This window comes from Monodelphis domestica, chromosome 4 (assembly GCF_027887165.1).
Source record: "Monodelphis domestica isolate mMonDom1 chromosome 4, mMonDom1.pri, whole genome shotgun sequence".
Lineage (NCBI taxonomy): Eukaryota > Metazoa > Chordata > Mammalia > Didelphimorphia > Didelphidae > Monodelphis > Monodelphis domestica.
In genome coordinates this window covers 304,595,814-304,611,339 of record NC_077230.1, presented here as the reverse complement: position 1 = coordinate 304,611,339, position 15,526 = coordinate 304,595,814, and the positions used below count along the sequence as shown (strand labels likewise).

General features: G+C 36.1%; 1 protein-coding gene across 4 annotated transcripts in view; it reads right to left on the bottom strand.

Moving 5' to 3' along the window:
* FRY (FRY microtubule binding protein) overlaps window positions 1–15,526 on the bottom strand; it is a 502,970-nt gene that overhangs the window by 323,482 nt on the left and 163,962 nt on the right. The gene's annotated exons all lie outside the window — the stretch shown is intronic.

The following is a 15,526-nucleotide window of genomic DNA, read 5'->3' as shown; positions in this document are numbered from 1 at the left end:
CACCAATAAAAGCACAGGTCAAGATAACTGGTATATATGTACTTAATTGTATTTGTCTTTACTTTGGGCTCTGGATTTGGACTCTCATTGATGGAGGAGGATAAGTTTGGAAACTACCTTCACCAGTGCAGATCATCGACCAGTCTGTTACAGTCTTAGTTACTCAGGGCACTGACCGGCTAAGTGACTTGCCCAGGGTGACACAGCCAGTACATCTCAGGGACAAAACTTGAACACACACTTTTCTGACTCTATGCTAGGCTTTCTATCAGGGTACATTTCATACCTATGTAACTACATAGAAGTATACAATGTATATTTGAAAGACATTCATCATCAGAAAGCTAGACAGGTTTTTATTTTATTTTTTGCTACTAAGCAACTCAGAAAATTAACTGCTGGGGATAAGGAGAACTTAGAACACAGAAAATACAGTGTGGTGGTGACCCCATTTGGAGTTTTCTTGGCAAAGATACTGAAGTGGTTTGCCATTTTCTTCTCCAGTTCATTTTACAGATAAAGAAACTGAGGCAAGTAGGATTAAGTGATTTGCTTCAGGTCACATAGCTAGGAAGTATCTGAGGCTGGATTTGAACTCCAGAAGACCTTATTCTTTCTGACTCCAGACCTGGTGCTCTATTCACTGTGCCACCTAGCTGCCCCAATTACAAAGTTAATAGCTATTAAGAAGGACAGTTTTAAAGCCATGTCCTGTTACTAAATTTAGTATTTTTTTACAAATTTACATTTCTTTTCTACATTACAATTACAAAGTAAATTACACATTTACTAAATAAACTCTTACCTTTAGTCTTAGAATTGGTACTAAGTATCTGTTTCAAGGCAGAACAGTAATGGCTAGGCTATTGGGGTTATGTGACTTGCCTAGGGTCACACCATGAGGATGCATCTGAGGCTAGATTTGAACCCAAGACCTACCATCTCCAGGCCTTGCTCTCTATCCCCTGAACCACCTGTTGCCCCAAGTTTTACTAAAATGTTCGTTTTCTACAAAGCATGTCTCAAATAAACAAAACACAATTCCTTCGATGTGTGCATATATGGACATAACTTTTTCCCCCTTAAATCTGTAATCAGACTGACTTCTTTTTAATCCCAAACACTTCAGCAAAGGACTTTATTTTATCTCTATTGCCTTCAATATATGCATTGTTTAGGGGAAATGAGGGCCCTGAAGCTTTTGCACTTTAACACCTCATCTAAGAAAGGGAAGGAAAAGTAGTCCAGGACATGGGTTGAACTTGACATCTGACAGATGGCTCAATAAAGACTTCCTCTTTCTTCTCATGTTTTCAGTGTGAAGAAGGTTCATGGTATAGTATAAAGCTCACAGCTCAGAAAGCTTGGTATAATATGCTTTGTGTTTAAATAAATTTAGTTTTTGAGATTTTTATATACGATTTCCAAAAGAACATCTGTTGAATGTTAATGGCAACCAGCTTTCTGAAAAAATATCTGTCTGGAAATATAAAGATAGGAATGGGGAGTGGAATTTTGATTTCTGTGGCATGGGAAACTCCCAGATAAGGAAGCTGTCTCTACAAATGGAGGATGACACTTTCTTTGCAATATATAGTATTAAAAGAGTTAAATAGGCCATGGAGGGGGCAAATACCTTGGCCAGGATCACAGACTGTCAGAGATGAGAATATATATTTATATAAATATTCATTTGTATATGTACATCTACACACATGTGTATGTATATGAGCATTTATTATATAGGATCTATATGAATATAGCATAAACAGTATACTCTGAGTAGTCTAAGTAGTATATATGTAAATTATATATATGTATTTCTCTCTATATAAAAGCAAAATAGCTATTCCTTTATTCAACCTTATAGGAGATCCTCATGTTGGCTTTATGAAAAGAAAAATTGCTTGGCTTTAAAAGTTTAAACTGGATTCCATGTGAGTTAATAACTTGCTGAGAATGCTTCTGCAACTGCATTGAAGAGCTATAAAACTGTCATTAAAGAAAAAAAGAACAATTTAGAAGAAAGTTTGCTAATGGCCTCTTCTAACTTCTATATGAATGCATATGTGCTAGACATCACATTTCTTTCTCTTGAAACCTAAATTCTTCTCCAGTGTATAATTTTTTCTTACATACATGTCTTGGAAGAAGTGTTTGATTTGAAAAGGTCAAAAAGGCTTTTTAAAAGGGACTATAAATCAAACAGAATGATACCTGCTGTCAACCTGGACTCAACATTTAGTCTTTTATCTTCAGTTTTAGTCAGAAAAAAGTAGACTGTAGAGGCACCTGGATTTGGGAACGATCAACAAGCCCAAGGATTGCTTGGTAATAAAATCAGACTCTACTCCATGTTGTGACTTTAAAGGAATGAGAGCTTTCTTGAAATGACCTGCTTTCCATCTGTTGCTACTTTTCTTCCTTCTTTGCTGAAGGCGTACTGAACATTTGATGAGCAGCAAAAATGACCACAGAACTCACGACCGTCTTGACATCCCCAAAAGGAATTGTAACAGAAATTTGTCAGTGTGCCAGAATATAATAACTGGAGGAAATAGTGTTAAAACAGACAGATTTTTAAGGTCAATGCCGAAGAAAGGTAAGAAGAATTTTTTCAGAGCCTAAGGAAACAGATTCCTCCTTAAAGAAAATATTTAAATATGAATGAGGAAATGAAATATACTGTGCACAATCCTATACCAGGTAATTAGGGTTAGAATTTTAAAAGAAATGATGAGAATCCAAGCCTTGCTTTGAACCAAAAGGAGAATCCAACCCTAATTCTGTCAAATAGGCTTGAATAAAACAAAAAATTTACATTTAGATCTAATAAGAGACACTTAATCAAGGCTGGGAGTGGGGAACGTGGTGGAGTGATAAAAGTCTGTGGCATGGAGTGAACACCATGAAGAGGCAAGTACTTAGTACTTAGTATACTCTAGAGGTACAGGAAAGGAAGTAATTTGTTTCCATGAGCTCAAAACCACAATCAAGAAAATGACCATGGTTGACAACCTCTAAGAAGATAAATTCAGGCTAGTGAGAGACTTTATTATAAGCATGATAGCTGCAGACCAACACTATAATTTTTATTGACAGTTTCCCCAAATTTCACCTTGGAGCAAACTGTGTTCTAAGAGACTACCTACCAACCTAAAAAGGAACTGGCAAACCTGCAGACATTAACTATCTGAAGTTGAGCTGGGTCTTAAAGAAAGGGGGAGCCTGTATGAGTCAAAGGGTAAGGATGGAGAAGGTCCTAGGCATGTGATATGGACATCTCACAGAGACAAGAGATGGAGTACCATGTCTGAATTACAGAGTGAAATAGGGAAAGTATGGTGTTTAGGTGACATAGCATTTAAGATACTCATTTTGCTGATTTCAAATCACTTGCTGCATGACCCTGGGCAAGTCATTTCATCCTGTTTGCCTCAGTTTCCTCAGCTATAAAATGATCTGGAAAAGGATTGCAAACTACTCCAGTATCTTTGCCAAGAAAAATAACACATGGGTTCATGCAGAGTCAGACATGGCTGAAAAGCGACTGAACAACAAAAGTACAATGTTTTCTATCTGTTGAGGTATTTCAAGACTTGGAAACAAGGAAAATCATTTAATGTAGGGGAAAATGGCTTGATATATGTTTGGCTAGGAGATTCATAGTTGACCATTAAGTTGGAGAATAGTATTAAGTGTACTATATCAATAATGTTGTACACTATGTCTTAATAAAAAGACTTCTCAACCCAAATCAAAGAGAGGAGGGGTGGATTGAAAAAAGAGCAGCCCAGATGAGTGATGACAAAGCATACTGGTGAGGGGTGGATTGGGTAGGGGTTGTTATTGTTGCTGTTTTTAAAACTAGTAGAATCAGGAATATTTTAAAAAGAATTTAGAGAACAATGTGTCCAGATAAATCAGAAACTGCTCTTTTGATCTATTTTAAAAACAAAATGTGTGCTGATGTGGTCCATTCCAAGAAATATACAGAAAAAGTGAAATAGCACCAGACATCATTTATTTCTGGACAAGTCAAACATGAAACACAGGAATCCTGGCTTTCCTTCTCCTTTCTTCTCACCTTCCAAAAAAGTCAACCCACAAGCAATCATATTTATGAAAACAGATTCCTGAGAACTTTGGAAATGTTTACATGAGAAACATTTGCAAATAAAAATAATTTACTGCTCCGCATGCTTTTTTCTTTTATTTTTTGAGTTCAAATGCAGATGCCTCCAGTCACTAGTTATTATGTATTTTTTCTAACTTCAGAGATTATTCAAATGCAAAGACCAGGGACAAATTCTCACTTGCTGCAGGATCTCAGGGGTGGGTGGTGGGTGGGGAAAATAAGGAGAATCCACTTTAGGGTTACATAGATCCTGGTCTTGGAGTCAGGAAGACCTGGGTTCAAGTCCCATCTCTTGGCCTTTCTGGCTGTGTGAGCCTGGACAAGACATGTAGAAGAAAGTTCCATCTAGCACTCGACTTATTCCTGGAGAAGGTTAAATTAAGAAGAAAAAAAGACTCATAGATAAGAAAATATTTATATTGAAACAAATTAGGTATCTATTGATTGGGGAGAAGTGGGATAAATTGTGATACAAGGATATAATAGAATATTACTGCATCTGAAGAAATGATTAAAATGACGAATTCCAGAGAAATATAGGACAGCATGAAGTGATGATATATGAAGTAATGGAGAATGAAATAAGCAGAATAAGGAAAATAATGATTCCAGTAAAGTGAATTAAGAGATCACTAAAAGAAAGCAACAAACACTAAGTAATAATGAATAAAATATATATACTGAGAGCAGAGGATAAAATACAACTCCCTTCTCCCAACAGAAAAGTGGAGGAATATGGATACATGATGGTACATACAGTTCCAGATAAAGTATCCACGTCAATTGATTTTATTAAACTATCTTCTCTATATTACAAGAGAGTGCTTAATGTGAAGGAAGGGGGAGTATGAGAAGATGCTATAACAATCACCCAGTCCATAAATTTTTAAGTGTCTACTATGAGGTGAGGCACTATATTAAACACTATATTTTAAAAAAAGTGTGGGGGGGAGCAAAAGACATATCCTATGTTCAAGGAGCTTACTATCTAAAGGGGAAGGCTACAAGCAAACAAATATATACAAACAAGCTATATACAAGAATAACAGGAAATAATCAACAGAAGGAAGGCACTAGAATTAAAAAGGGTTGGTCAGGAAAGGCTTCCTGTGGATGATGGGATTTTATTTGGAACTTAAAGGAAGCCAGGAAAGACAGTAACCAGAAATGACAGTAATACTAAAACAAAAGGCAACAATAAAACTTTTATTTATTTTAAAATAATGTTTAAATGTCAGCATTAAGTTTTATTTTGTTTCTATTAATTTTCAGTATTTATAAAATATGACTACCAAAAAGCACAGATCTTAATAATATGAAATAATCTGTAGTATAATCCTGTGATATTCTTATACCTAAAGAACGGAAGTCTAAGCAGGCAACTCTACATTACATTGAGTTATTTGCTAGTTAAGGACTGTATAAACCTCAGGGGCACAGAATATACCTTAGACAGATATATGGCCACAGGCCCAGGCAATTAAATAAACATTTACAAACTGCCATCTCTATCAGGGCATTGTTCTAGGAACTGGCTGAGTGGGGAACTCTGCAAAGCTACATTAATATAACCCAATGGTAAGATTTTTATCTAAGGTTCAATTTAGAGTGTGTGTGTAGGGGTGGGTTTGAAATAATAGTAATAGCAAACATATAGCACTTTAAGGTTTCCAAAGCATTTTATTCTCCCTCTCTCTCTCTCTCTCTCTCTCTCTCTCTCTCTCTCTCTCTCTCTCTCTCTGTCTCTGTCTCTCTCTTTCTCTCTCCTCCTGCTTATCTCTCTCTCTCTCTCTCTCTCTCATTTCCTCCTGGAAACAACATGGTGGGATAGGAGCTATCATTATTTTTGTTTTACAAATAAAGTCACTGAGGTAGAGGGAGGTTCAGTGACTTACACACAGACAGTAAATATCAGAGGTCTTTCTCACTCTAATTCGCAGAGTCCTACCCACTTAGGCTGCCTCTCTGCCTAGCACTCAAATAATAATTCCAGAGGCAAAAGTGAATTGCACTGAGTCTGAAGGACTCAAAATTCCCCCCACCCCCTCAATGTGTCCACATAATTTAAGCAGGTATTGAAATATAAATTTCTATAACTAGTGAGGTCAGAGAGAAGACAGTTCTAAGGGCAGGGACTAAGTATTTGTGCATTCCAGGGTAGCTTTAAAAATGGTAACTCTCAGGGGCAGCTAGATGGAAGAGTGGATTAAAGCACCAGGTCTGGGGTTGGGAGGACCTGGGTTCAAATATGATCTCTGACACTTCCTGGCTGTGTGATCCTGGGCAAATCACTTAATCCCAACTTCCTAGCCCTAATCCATATTCTGCCTTAAAACTGATACTTAGTACCAATTTTTTTATAAAAAAAGGTAATTTCCTGGATTTGAAAATTGTGCCTCTCCATGTCACTGTCCAACAGAGAGATTCCAAACTTGCAGTGTAACATTTGAAAACTGATTCCTTCCAAAATACTTATATGCCAGGGAATGTGGAATCTTCTGATAGTCAGAATATATACATTCATTTAAAAATGCTAAATAACTCCACTTTGTCTCTTCTACCAATACTTCATCCTAGAAAGTGATTGTCTCTACTTAGTTTTAGAACTGTCTTTGTTTATTAAGGTCAGACTTTCCCCTTGATTTAAGTTAAATAACTACCTTGAAGGCTTTTCTCATGGATATGATTCCATATACACTAGCTAGCTACAAAGATCACTGTACTAGGAATCAAGATTCCTTTATCTCTCTTTGTGTTATGGAAGGGGCATTGCATTTGGAATTGGATTTGAATACTAGCTCTGCCACCTGTGTGAATGGGGCAAGCCACTCACCAATCTAGATACCAGTGTCCCTCCCATCTGCAAAATGAAAGGTTTGGACTAGATAACCTCCAAGGTAGTTTCAGAGTGATTCTTTGATCTATGGTTATTGGACTCTGTCAAATACATGACTCTGGGGTGATAACGTAACTCCCGTCAAATGAGAGATGCCACTCCTTAGCACCAGATCATTTTGTCATCCAGGGATATGGCCACGCTTTGATTTTGTATGCTGGGGCAGAACAGTGAATGGCATAGAAAATGCAAAGCAGTAGATGGCTTTGGAATGAACTGTACAATGTCTTAGCAACAAATTTACATTTCCAATTATGTTTTAACAAAGGCATACTTTTCCTATCTTCCCACAGCCCTTCTTATGTTTAATTTCCCCATTCTTTTTTCCCTTTCCCTTTTCAGTATTTTTGCTAATTTAATGAGTATAATGTGCTATATCTGAATGACTTCAATACAAAGTTGTCTAGGGAAATAATTGACATTCCATAGGCATACTCCGGCTGCTTGTTGAGAGGTAACTGACCTGGGAAGGAAAAAGTCAATTAGGTATAATAAAGTGTAGGGAATAGAGTTTACTTTATTTTGTGAAAATTAATGAGGTATATATCAAAGTGCTTTGCTCTTGCTTAAAGGAAAATTGGTACCTGTGCATAAAATTTGGGTCATAAAAGATGATATTCCTAAATTTGCAAAAGTAATAATGGATGAAAACCATGTTATTCTTGAAAAAATCATAAGATCACATTCGGAGAATTAAAGAACTACTAAAATAGATAAATCATTAAAAATGCTCATAGCATTTATATAGTACTTTAATATTGGTAAAGAGCTTTATATTGTATTACTTAACCTCACAAGATCTCTCTGAGGTAGTACTATTATTATCCCTCTTAACATATAAGGAAACTGAGGCTGAAAGAGATTAAGTGATTTGCCTAGGGCCAAATAGCTAGTAAATGTCTGAGACAGAAGAACTCAGGCCTTCCTGACTCTAACTCTAATTCTCTGTCTATTCTTCCCATTAGCTCATTGGAATTTATCAAGAGAGAAAGGAAATAGCAAAATTACTAATATGAAAAATGAGAAGAGGAATTCACAAAGACTAGAGTAAATAATGACAACTATCAGAAAACAAATGCCAATAAAACTAAAATGAAATTAATGAATATTTACAAAATTATGAAATACCTAGGTTAAAAAGCCCAGTAAATACAGAATCTAAACAACATAGTGTAAAAAAAGAAAAAGGAAGCAAGTCACAGATGAGTTTCCCATATAAAACACCTTGTCTAGATGGATTTACAAGTGTTCAAAATGTAAACAAATAATTCTAACACCACATAAACTGTTCCTAAAAAGAAAAGATCTTACCAAATTCCTTCTGTGCCAGTGATGATTAAAATACCCAACCAAGGTGAGAAAGCAAAGACAAAACTATTATGGACTCATTACTAATGAATATTGGCACAATATACTACAGAAAATAGAGCAAAGAGCCTAAATAAATATATTAAAAATTATTCCTTCTGATCAATTAGGCATATAGCAGGAATACTAGCATAATTTCTTCTTGTTGTTTAGTATTTCAGCCATGTTCAACTCTTCCTGAGACCAGTTGAGGTTTTTATGGCAAAGATACTGGAGTGTTTTACCATTTCCTTCTCCAGCTTATTTTATAGATGAGGAACCTGAGGCAAGCAGGATTAAAGGAATTGTCTGAGGCTGGATTTGAACTCATGAAGATGAGTCTTCTGATACCAGACCCAGTACTCTATCCACTGTGTTAACCTAGCTGCCCCTCTCCCTAGACAACTTTGCATTGAAATTATTCAGATATAGTACATTATACTCATCAAACTAGCAAGAATACTGAAAAGGGAAAGGGAAAAAAGAATGGGGAAATTAAACATAAGAAGGGCTGTGGGAAGATAGGAACATGAATTCAATGATAGTAGACTTGCAAATTGGTTCAAGAATTCTGAAAAACAATTTTGAATTTTCTAAGAAGAGTTACCATTTTTTTCATCCAGAGATCCACTACTGGAACCATATCTCAAGGAGATTATTGGCAATAAGCAAAGAATTATACATGCAAAAGTATTCATAGCAGCATGTCAAAAAGCTGGGAACAAAATAGAGATCCAGTGATTGGTAGACAGTTGAACAAAATATCCTATATAAATATAATAAAATGGTACTATACCAAAAGGAGTGATGAATCTGAGTAACTCAGAGAAATATGGAAAAACTTGGGAAGTGATGTAAAGAGAGAAGAGCCCAAAGGATGATATACTTATGATTATGTTATAAAAAGGTCAAATTAGGGAGATCATACAACAATAACAACAATAATACCACCCTGTTCTGGTGACCTACAATCATCAACATTTGTTCCACATTACCAAAATTAAAGAATCCATCCTTCCTCTCCACTAAGAGCAGGTAACTTTCCCTTGCATGGGAAACATACTCCCATTTTATAGACAAAGAAATTGAGTTCCTAGAGAGGTTGTCACCTAGCTACCCAGGTAATAAACTGAAGGGCTGGGATTTGAACCCAGGCATTCAAACTCCAATGCAATACCATTTCCACTGTATTACACATATTGTTACTTTATTATGAATTATTTTGTTCATTACACTATTGCTTTGAAAAGAAGAGGCATCTGCTCCACTGAGCACCACTGATTTCATCATGAAAAACATTCAAATGCCCATCTGTTCACTGTGCTGTGCAGTGATAAATCATTTATGATATGTTGGTCTTTGACCTTCAGAAGATGACAATTTAAAAAGGAAGATGAGCAATGCAAGCAAATACCTTAAGCATATACATACACTCAGTCATTACATATATGAAAAAATATATGTATTAAATAATGCCTATCTATAGAAATGCTATTTCTTGGCTATGTGGTCTAATGTAGGAAGGAAGGATGGATCTAGTCTTGGGACTAAATTTACCTTGGTCACTTAAAGATCTCAGGAATTCAGTTTATCTACAATACTAAGGCTGGGAAAATTTTTATAGCAAGTATCTCTGACAAAAGCCTCAATTTTCAAATATATAGATAACTGAGTTAAATTAAATCATTCCTTAATTGATAAATGGTGAAAAGATATGAATTAACAATTCTCAGACAAAGTTCAACCTATCTTTAGTCACATGAAAAAATCCTCACAATCACTAGTAATTAGAGAAATGCAAATTAAAACAACTTTGAGGTATACCTCATATCTATCATATTGACTAATGTGACAAAAAAAGGAAAATGATGAATGTTGAAGGGGAGGTGGGAAATTAGGACACTAATACATTATTGGTGGAGCTGTGAACTGATACAATCATTCTGGAGAGCAAATTAAAACCATGATCAAATGTCCTAAAATGGCTCTCCTTTGTCTTAGCAATACCACTACTGAGATCTATATGCCCAAAGAGTTCAGACAGAGGAAAATAACCTACTTTTACAAAGATATTTATGGAAACATTTTTGTGGTGGCAAAGAATTGGAAACTGAAGGAATGTCCATCAATTGGAGAATGGATGAACAATTTGTGGTATATGATTGTAAAAGAATACTATTGTGCTATAGGAAATGACAAACAGGATGATTATAAAAAAGAACCTGGAAAATGTTATACATAGTATGATGGATGATCAATTGTGAATAACATATTATTAACAATGCAAGGATCCAAGACAACTTCAAGAAACTCATGATGAAAAAAGCTATCTACTACCATAGAAAAAACTGATTTAGTCTGAATGCGGAGTGAAACACACCATATTTCACTTAATCTCCTTCACTAGTTTTTTCTTATATAAAGTAAATATGTATTCTTTTATTAACATGATGAACATGGAAAATATATTGAATAAGAGTCCATGTATAACACATATTATACTACTTGCCATCTTGGAAATGGGTAAGAAAGAGAGGTAGCAAAATGCCTGAAAACAATTATTAAAAAGCTGTATTAAGGAGAGTAGCTAGGTGGCTCAGAGAATACAGAGCCAAGCCTGGGGACAGAAGGTCCTGGGTTCAAATCTGAATTCCTGTACTTAACTATATGACACAGAGCAAGTCATATATGCCTCCCTGCCTAGCCCTTACAGCTCTTCTGTCAATACATATTAGTTTTAAGACAGAAGGTAAGGGTTTCAAAATTGTATTGTCATGAAAAAAAAAGAAAAGAAGGAAAACAAGAGAAATTATTAGAGATTCACTGAAGTACTGATGCATTTCTACCTAAAAAGCTCAAAAGTGTTTTGCAGAATAATGAAAGAAGACAAAGGTGGAAGAGGGTGGGGGGAGAGGGGTTGGGAAAGAGGAAAGAGATGGGATGGAAAGGTAGAGAAGCCAGTTTGAAAACTGCTGCATACTTGAAATTCTTTACCATACTTTTCCTCCTCCTTCTGCTCCTCCTCCTGTTCCTGTTCCTACTCTCTTTCTCTCTCCTCTTCATCTTTCTACCTTCATCTCTCTCCTTTCTTTTTCATTCAATGTCTATCTTTGTCTCTATCTCTGATTCTGTCTGTCTCTTCTGTTAGTCTTTTCTCTCTGTGTTTCATTTTCTATCTCTCATTCCATGTCTCTGTCTCTATCTCTCTGGCAAAATACTATCTTTTCAGATTGCTTCATATGAAACTAAAAGTATTTGGGTGAAAACAGAAGCTTTTTGCTTATCCAACATTGCTTAACTAAAATCCTCATATGAAAATGTCCCAAGTCAGGCATGTGCTACATAACTTGGCAATGATTCTGAAAAAGAAAATAGTGTCCAGGCTTGAAGAGAAAATCTGAAAATCTCATGGGCGAATTACAGCAATATATGATTTATTTATTTGTTTAGACTTTAATGATTTCCAAGGTGATGAAAGACAAAATGTAACTTCCAAATTCCAGATGAAATGGAGAACCTGTTATATAGCTCCCCACATAAAAATGATCAACTCTGAAACCAGTTCTCCAATTCACCAAGTAATCCAGTCTTCACATTATCATTTAATTGTGTGTCTCTCATCCCAAGACTGACCATAATATTTTCTCTTCCTTATTTTCTGTGGTCACTAAAGATATTGCATCTCCACCTAGTGGTGAAGCTGCTCTCAAGTGGAATCAGCTGATTCAAGATGTCTGCCAGTTTTCATTTTATACCATAATCTTGAGAAAATAAAAACTAGTTTTAAACTGGACATAGGAAGTTTAATTTAAAAAAATAACAATGATGTTTTCTTTAAACCTAGTTTCCTTCATCTCTGGAGTAAGAAAGAAATATGGATTTTAGTTTTGACCCCAGAACTTGGTCACCTGACCATTCAGCATTAGTTCATTCCTTCCCTTCCTGCCTCTCTTCTTTTCTTTTTAAAAAAATGCATTTTATTTATTTTATTCAATTTTCCCAATTATATGTAAAAATTTTAACATTCATTAAAAACATTTTGAGTTCCAAATTCTCTTCCTCCCTCCTACCCTGCCCCTACCCATTAGAAGGTAAGTGAAATAATGTAAAACATACTTCCATATTCACCATGTAGCAAAAGAAAAAACACAGAGCCATAAAACAAGAAAAATAAGGTAAAAATAGACAACCACTTTGCTTTAATCTGCACTCAGAGTTCATCAATTCTGTCTCTGGACATAGCATTTTTCATTATGGGTCCTTTGGAATTGTCTTGGATCATTGTCTCAAACAGAGTAGCAAAATTGTTCATAGTTGATCATCATTACAATATTGTTGTTACTGTGTACAATGTTTTCCTGGTTCTGCTCACTTCACTTTGCATCAGTTCATATAAGTCTTCCCAGTATATCTGGAACTATCTCTTTCATAATTTCTTATACTACCATAGTACTTTGTTACAATTATATACCACAATTTGTTTGGCCATTCTCTAATTTATGGGCATTACTTCAATTTCCAATTCTTTGCCATCACTTAAAGAACTGTTCTAAATATTTTTGTTTAAGTAGGTCCTTTCTCTTTTTCTTTGATGTCTTTGGGATACAGACCTCATAGTGGTATAGCCATTTGGGTACAGTTCCAAATTTTTCTCCAGAATATTTGACCCAGTTTACAATTCCACTAATAGTATATTAGTATCCTAATTTTTACACAGGGAATTCAGTTTTTGAACTACAAAATGATGAACTTCTAGGTATATACCATAGAAACAAAACCCATAAATATAGAGGGGCAAATGGGACTGTGCTCTGGGTTTAGAGGTAGAAATAACACCCAGCATCTAGATATCAAGAATATTTAGTTAAAACTAGGAAGCTGACTGAAGATAGATGGAGTACATAGACAGATACACATATGCACAGACACACAGATGGAGCAATATTCCCATTAGTAGACTCATTCCAGGGTCCTGGAGTGCTTATATTAACCTATAAATGTTTTCTCTAAACTCCAGTTTGAGGAATTGCCCAAACGGCAAAAATTCCTAGTTTAAGCTCTCATTAAAGATACATATTGAAGATTTGATGCTGATCTCTTACGTAAGACTTCATGGATCTAAGGGTAGAGTTTGATTAGTGGAAGAAAAAGGGAATGCTGGAAGCAGAGGAAAGGGATGGCAGAATGGGGGGAAAATAAAGAAGAAAGCAAACTTATGGTGCAGAGCAGACACTAGAGAATGTACAAAGCTTAGACCAAGTTATCCCCTGGGATGAGGAAGGAAGTGGGAGTGGGAAAACATCAGACAAGGACAAATGACTAAGTATATTTTTTAGGAAAGAAGAAAATGTCTCCATTACTTAAAGGTACTGTGAGACTTCATGGGGTCCCTTATAAAGGAAAAGAGGTAATTAGAGTATCTTCAAAAGATTTACATCAGGGACAACTAAAATTGGGAGGAAAGGGTAAGATTAGGGAGAAAATGATATTAGGCCTAAAAGAGTAAAGAAAAATGTTTGGACAGAGAGCTGGCTTTCCTGTATACTAAAGGATGGAGTGGTGGTTAGAAGCTATATCTGTATTACTGAGAAAACTTAACAGGAGTGAGGGAAATGCACAGAAATAACATATGAGGCAAAAAGTCTGGATTGGTTTAGAAGACAAAGATGAAGGATACCTACTTCACAAAATCATGGACTTTAGAACTAGAGGCAGTTACATGATTCAATGGATAGAATCCTAGGCTTAGAGTCCAGGATTCTCAGAGAATCCAATCTCCAGTACGAGCTGTATGATCCTGGGCAAGTCACTTAATCTGCTTGCCTCAGCTTTCTCAACTATCATATGGGGATAATAAAAGCACCTACCTCCTAGAGATACTTTGAGGATCAAATGATATAATAATTATAGATCACTTAGCACAGTGCCTGGCACATAGTAAAGCTTTTAATAAGTGATTATTTCTTTCCTCCCTAGAAGAGCTCTTGGAGATCATCTATTCCTGCCTCATTATTTTACAGGGCCATTTTGTAGGAAGTGGCAAAACTAGGACTTACACCCCAAGTCCTCTGACTCCAAATTAAGCATTCCTTTCACTTCACTGCAACACCAATCTCTATTAGAAAGTTTATTTCCAAACCCAGGAGTAAGGAAGTCTATCGATTTGTAATAAAGAAGAAATTCTAAAGGTCAGATCTAGCCAGTCCACTCTTCTGCTCAAGAGTTTTCAGATGCTCCCTCTTGAACTTAAAATAAAATGTGACTCCTTCAACTTGAAGTTGAAGTCAAACTCTAAACTGTCCTAACTTTGCAGACTGTTTCAGATTTTCAAGTTCCTGAAAATCACTGTTGTATTCCAAATAAAAAAAATACAAACTTTTGGATTTATGGGGAAGTGGGGTGAGGATACAACACTCATACTGGACCTCAGGGGAAGTTACTGTAGCCACAAAAGGAGAAATCTTCACTTTGGGATCTCAATAACTGACACCACTATTCACTGTCTTGGGAGGGGCATAGGTGGGATGACCCTAACCTAATATTTTCTGCAGTGAGGAATGTAGAAGGCATTTTCCCTTCTCTTCTGTCCCTATTTCTCCAGGCCCCTACCTTTCTCTCTCCAAATGTTATACCTCCCCCTTACCTCATCCCATACACACATCCACTGCATTGTGGTCAGAAAAGATGAATAACTGCTGTAGAGCTTTCTCCCAGTTGGAATCTTACATTCTTTGCAGAGGTGCCACTGTATGCTGGCAGTGGAACCCCCCCCCCATCCTATCCAGAGAGTATACCCCCTCATGGACGCCTGCTGTGGGGTACAGCTTTCCTCTATGACTAAATCTCTCATAAGCAAACCTATTTGCATTATGCTCATACTGTTCCCTGATATATCAATTGAACTGGCACAAATCTGCATTTTCAAAACAAGTGTTATAGCAAGTGCCTGTCCTCTCCAATCACACATTCTCTGTGTTTCAGCCAAACTGGTTGACTTGCTTCCTTCATAGATTTTTCTCTAATGGAAGCAATACCTGTCTTCTTTTACAACATGATGAACATGGAAATATGTACTGTATAATAACACATAAGCAACCTATATTACATTACCTGCCAACTTGGGGAAAATAAGGGTGGGAGGGAGA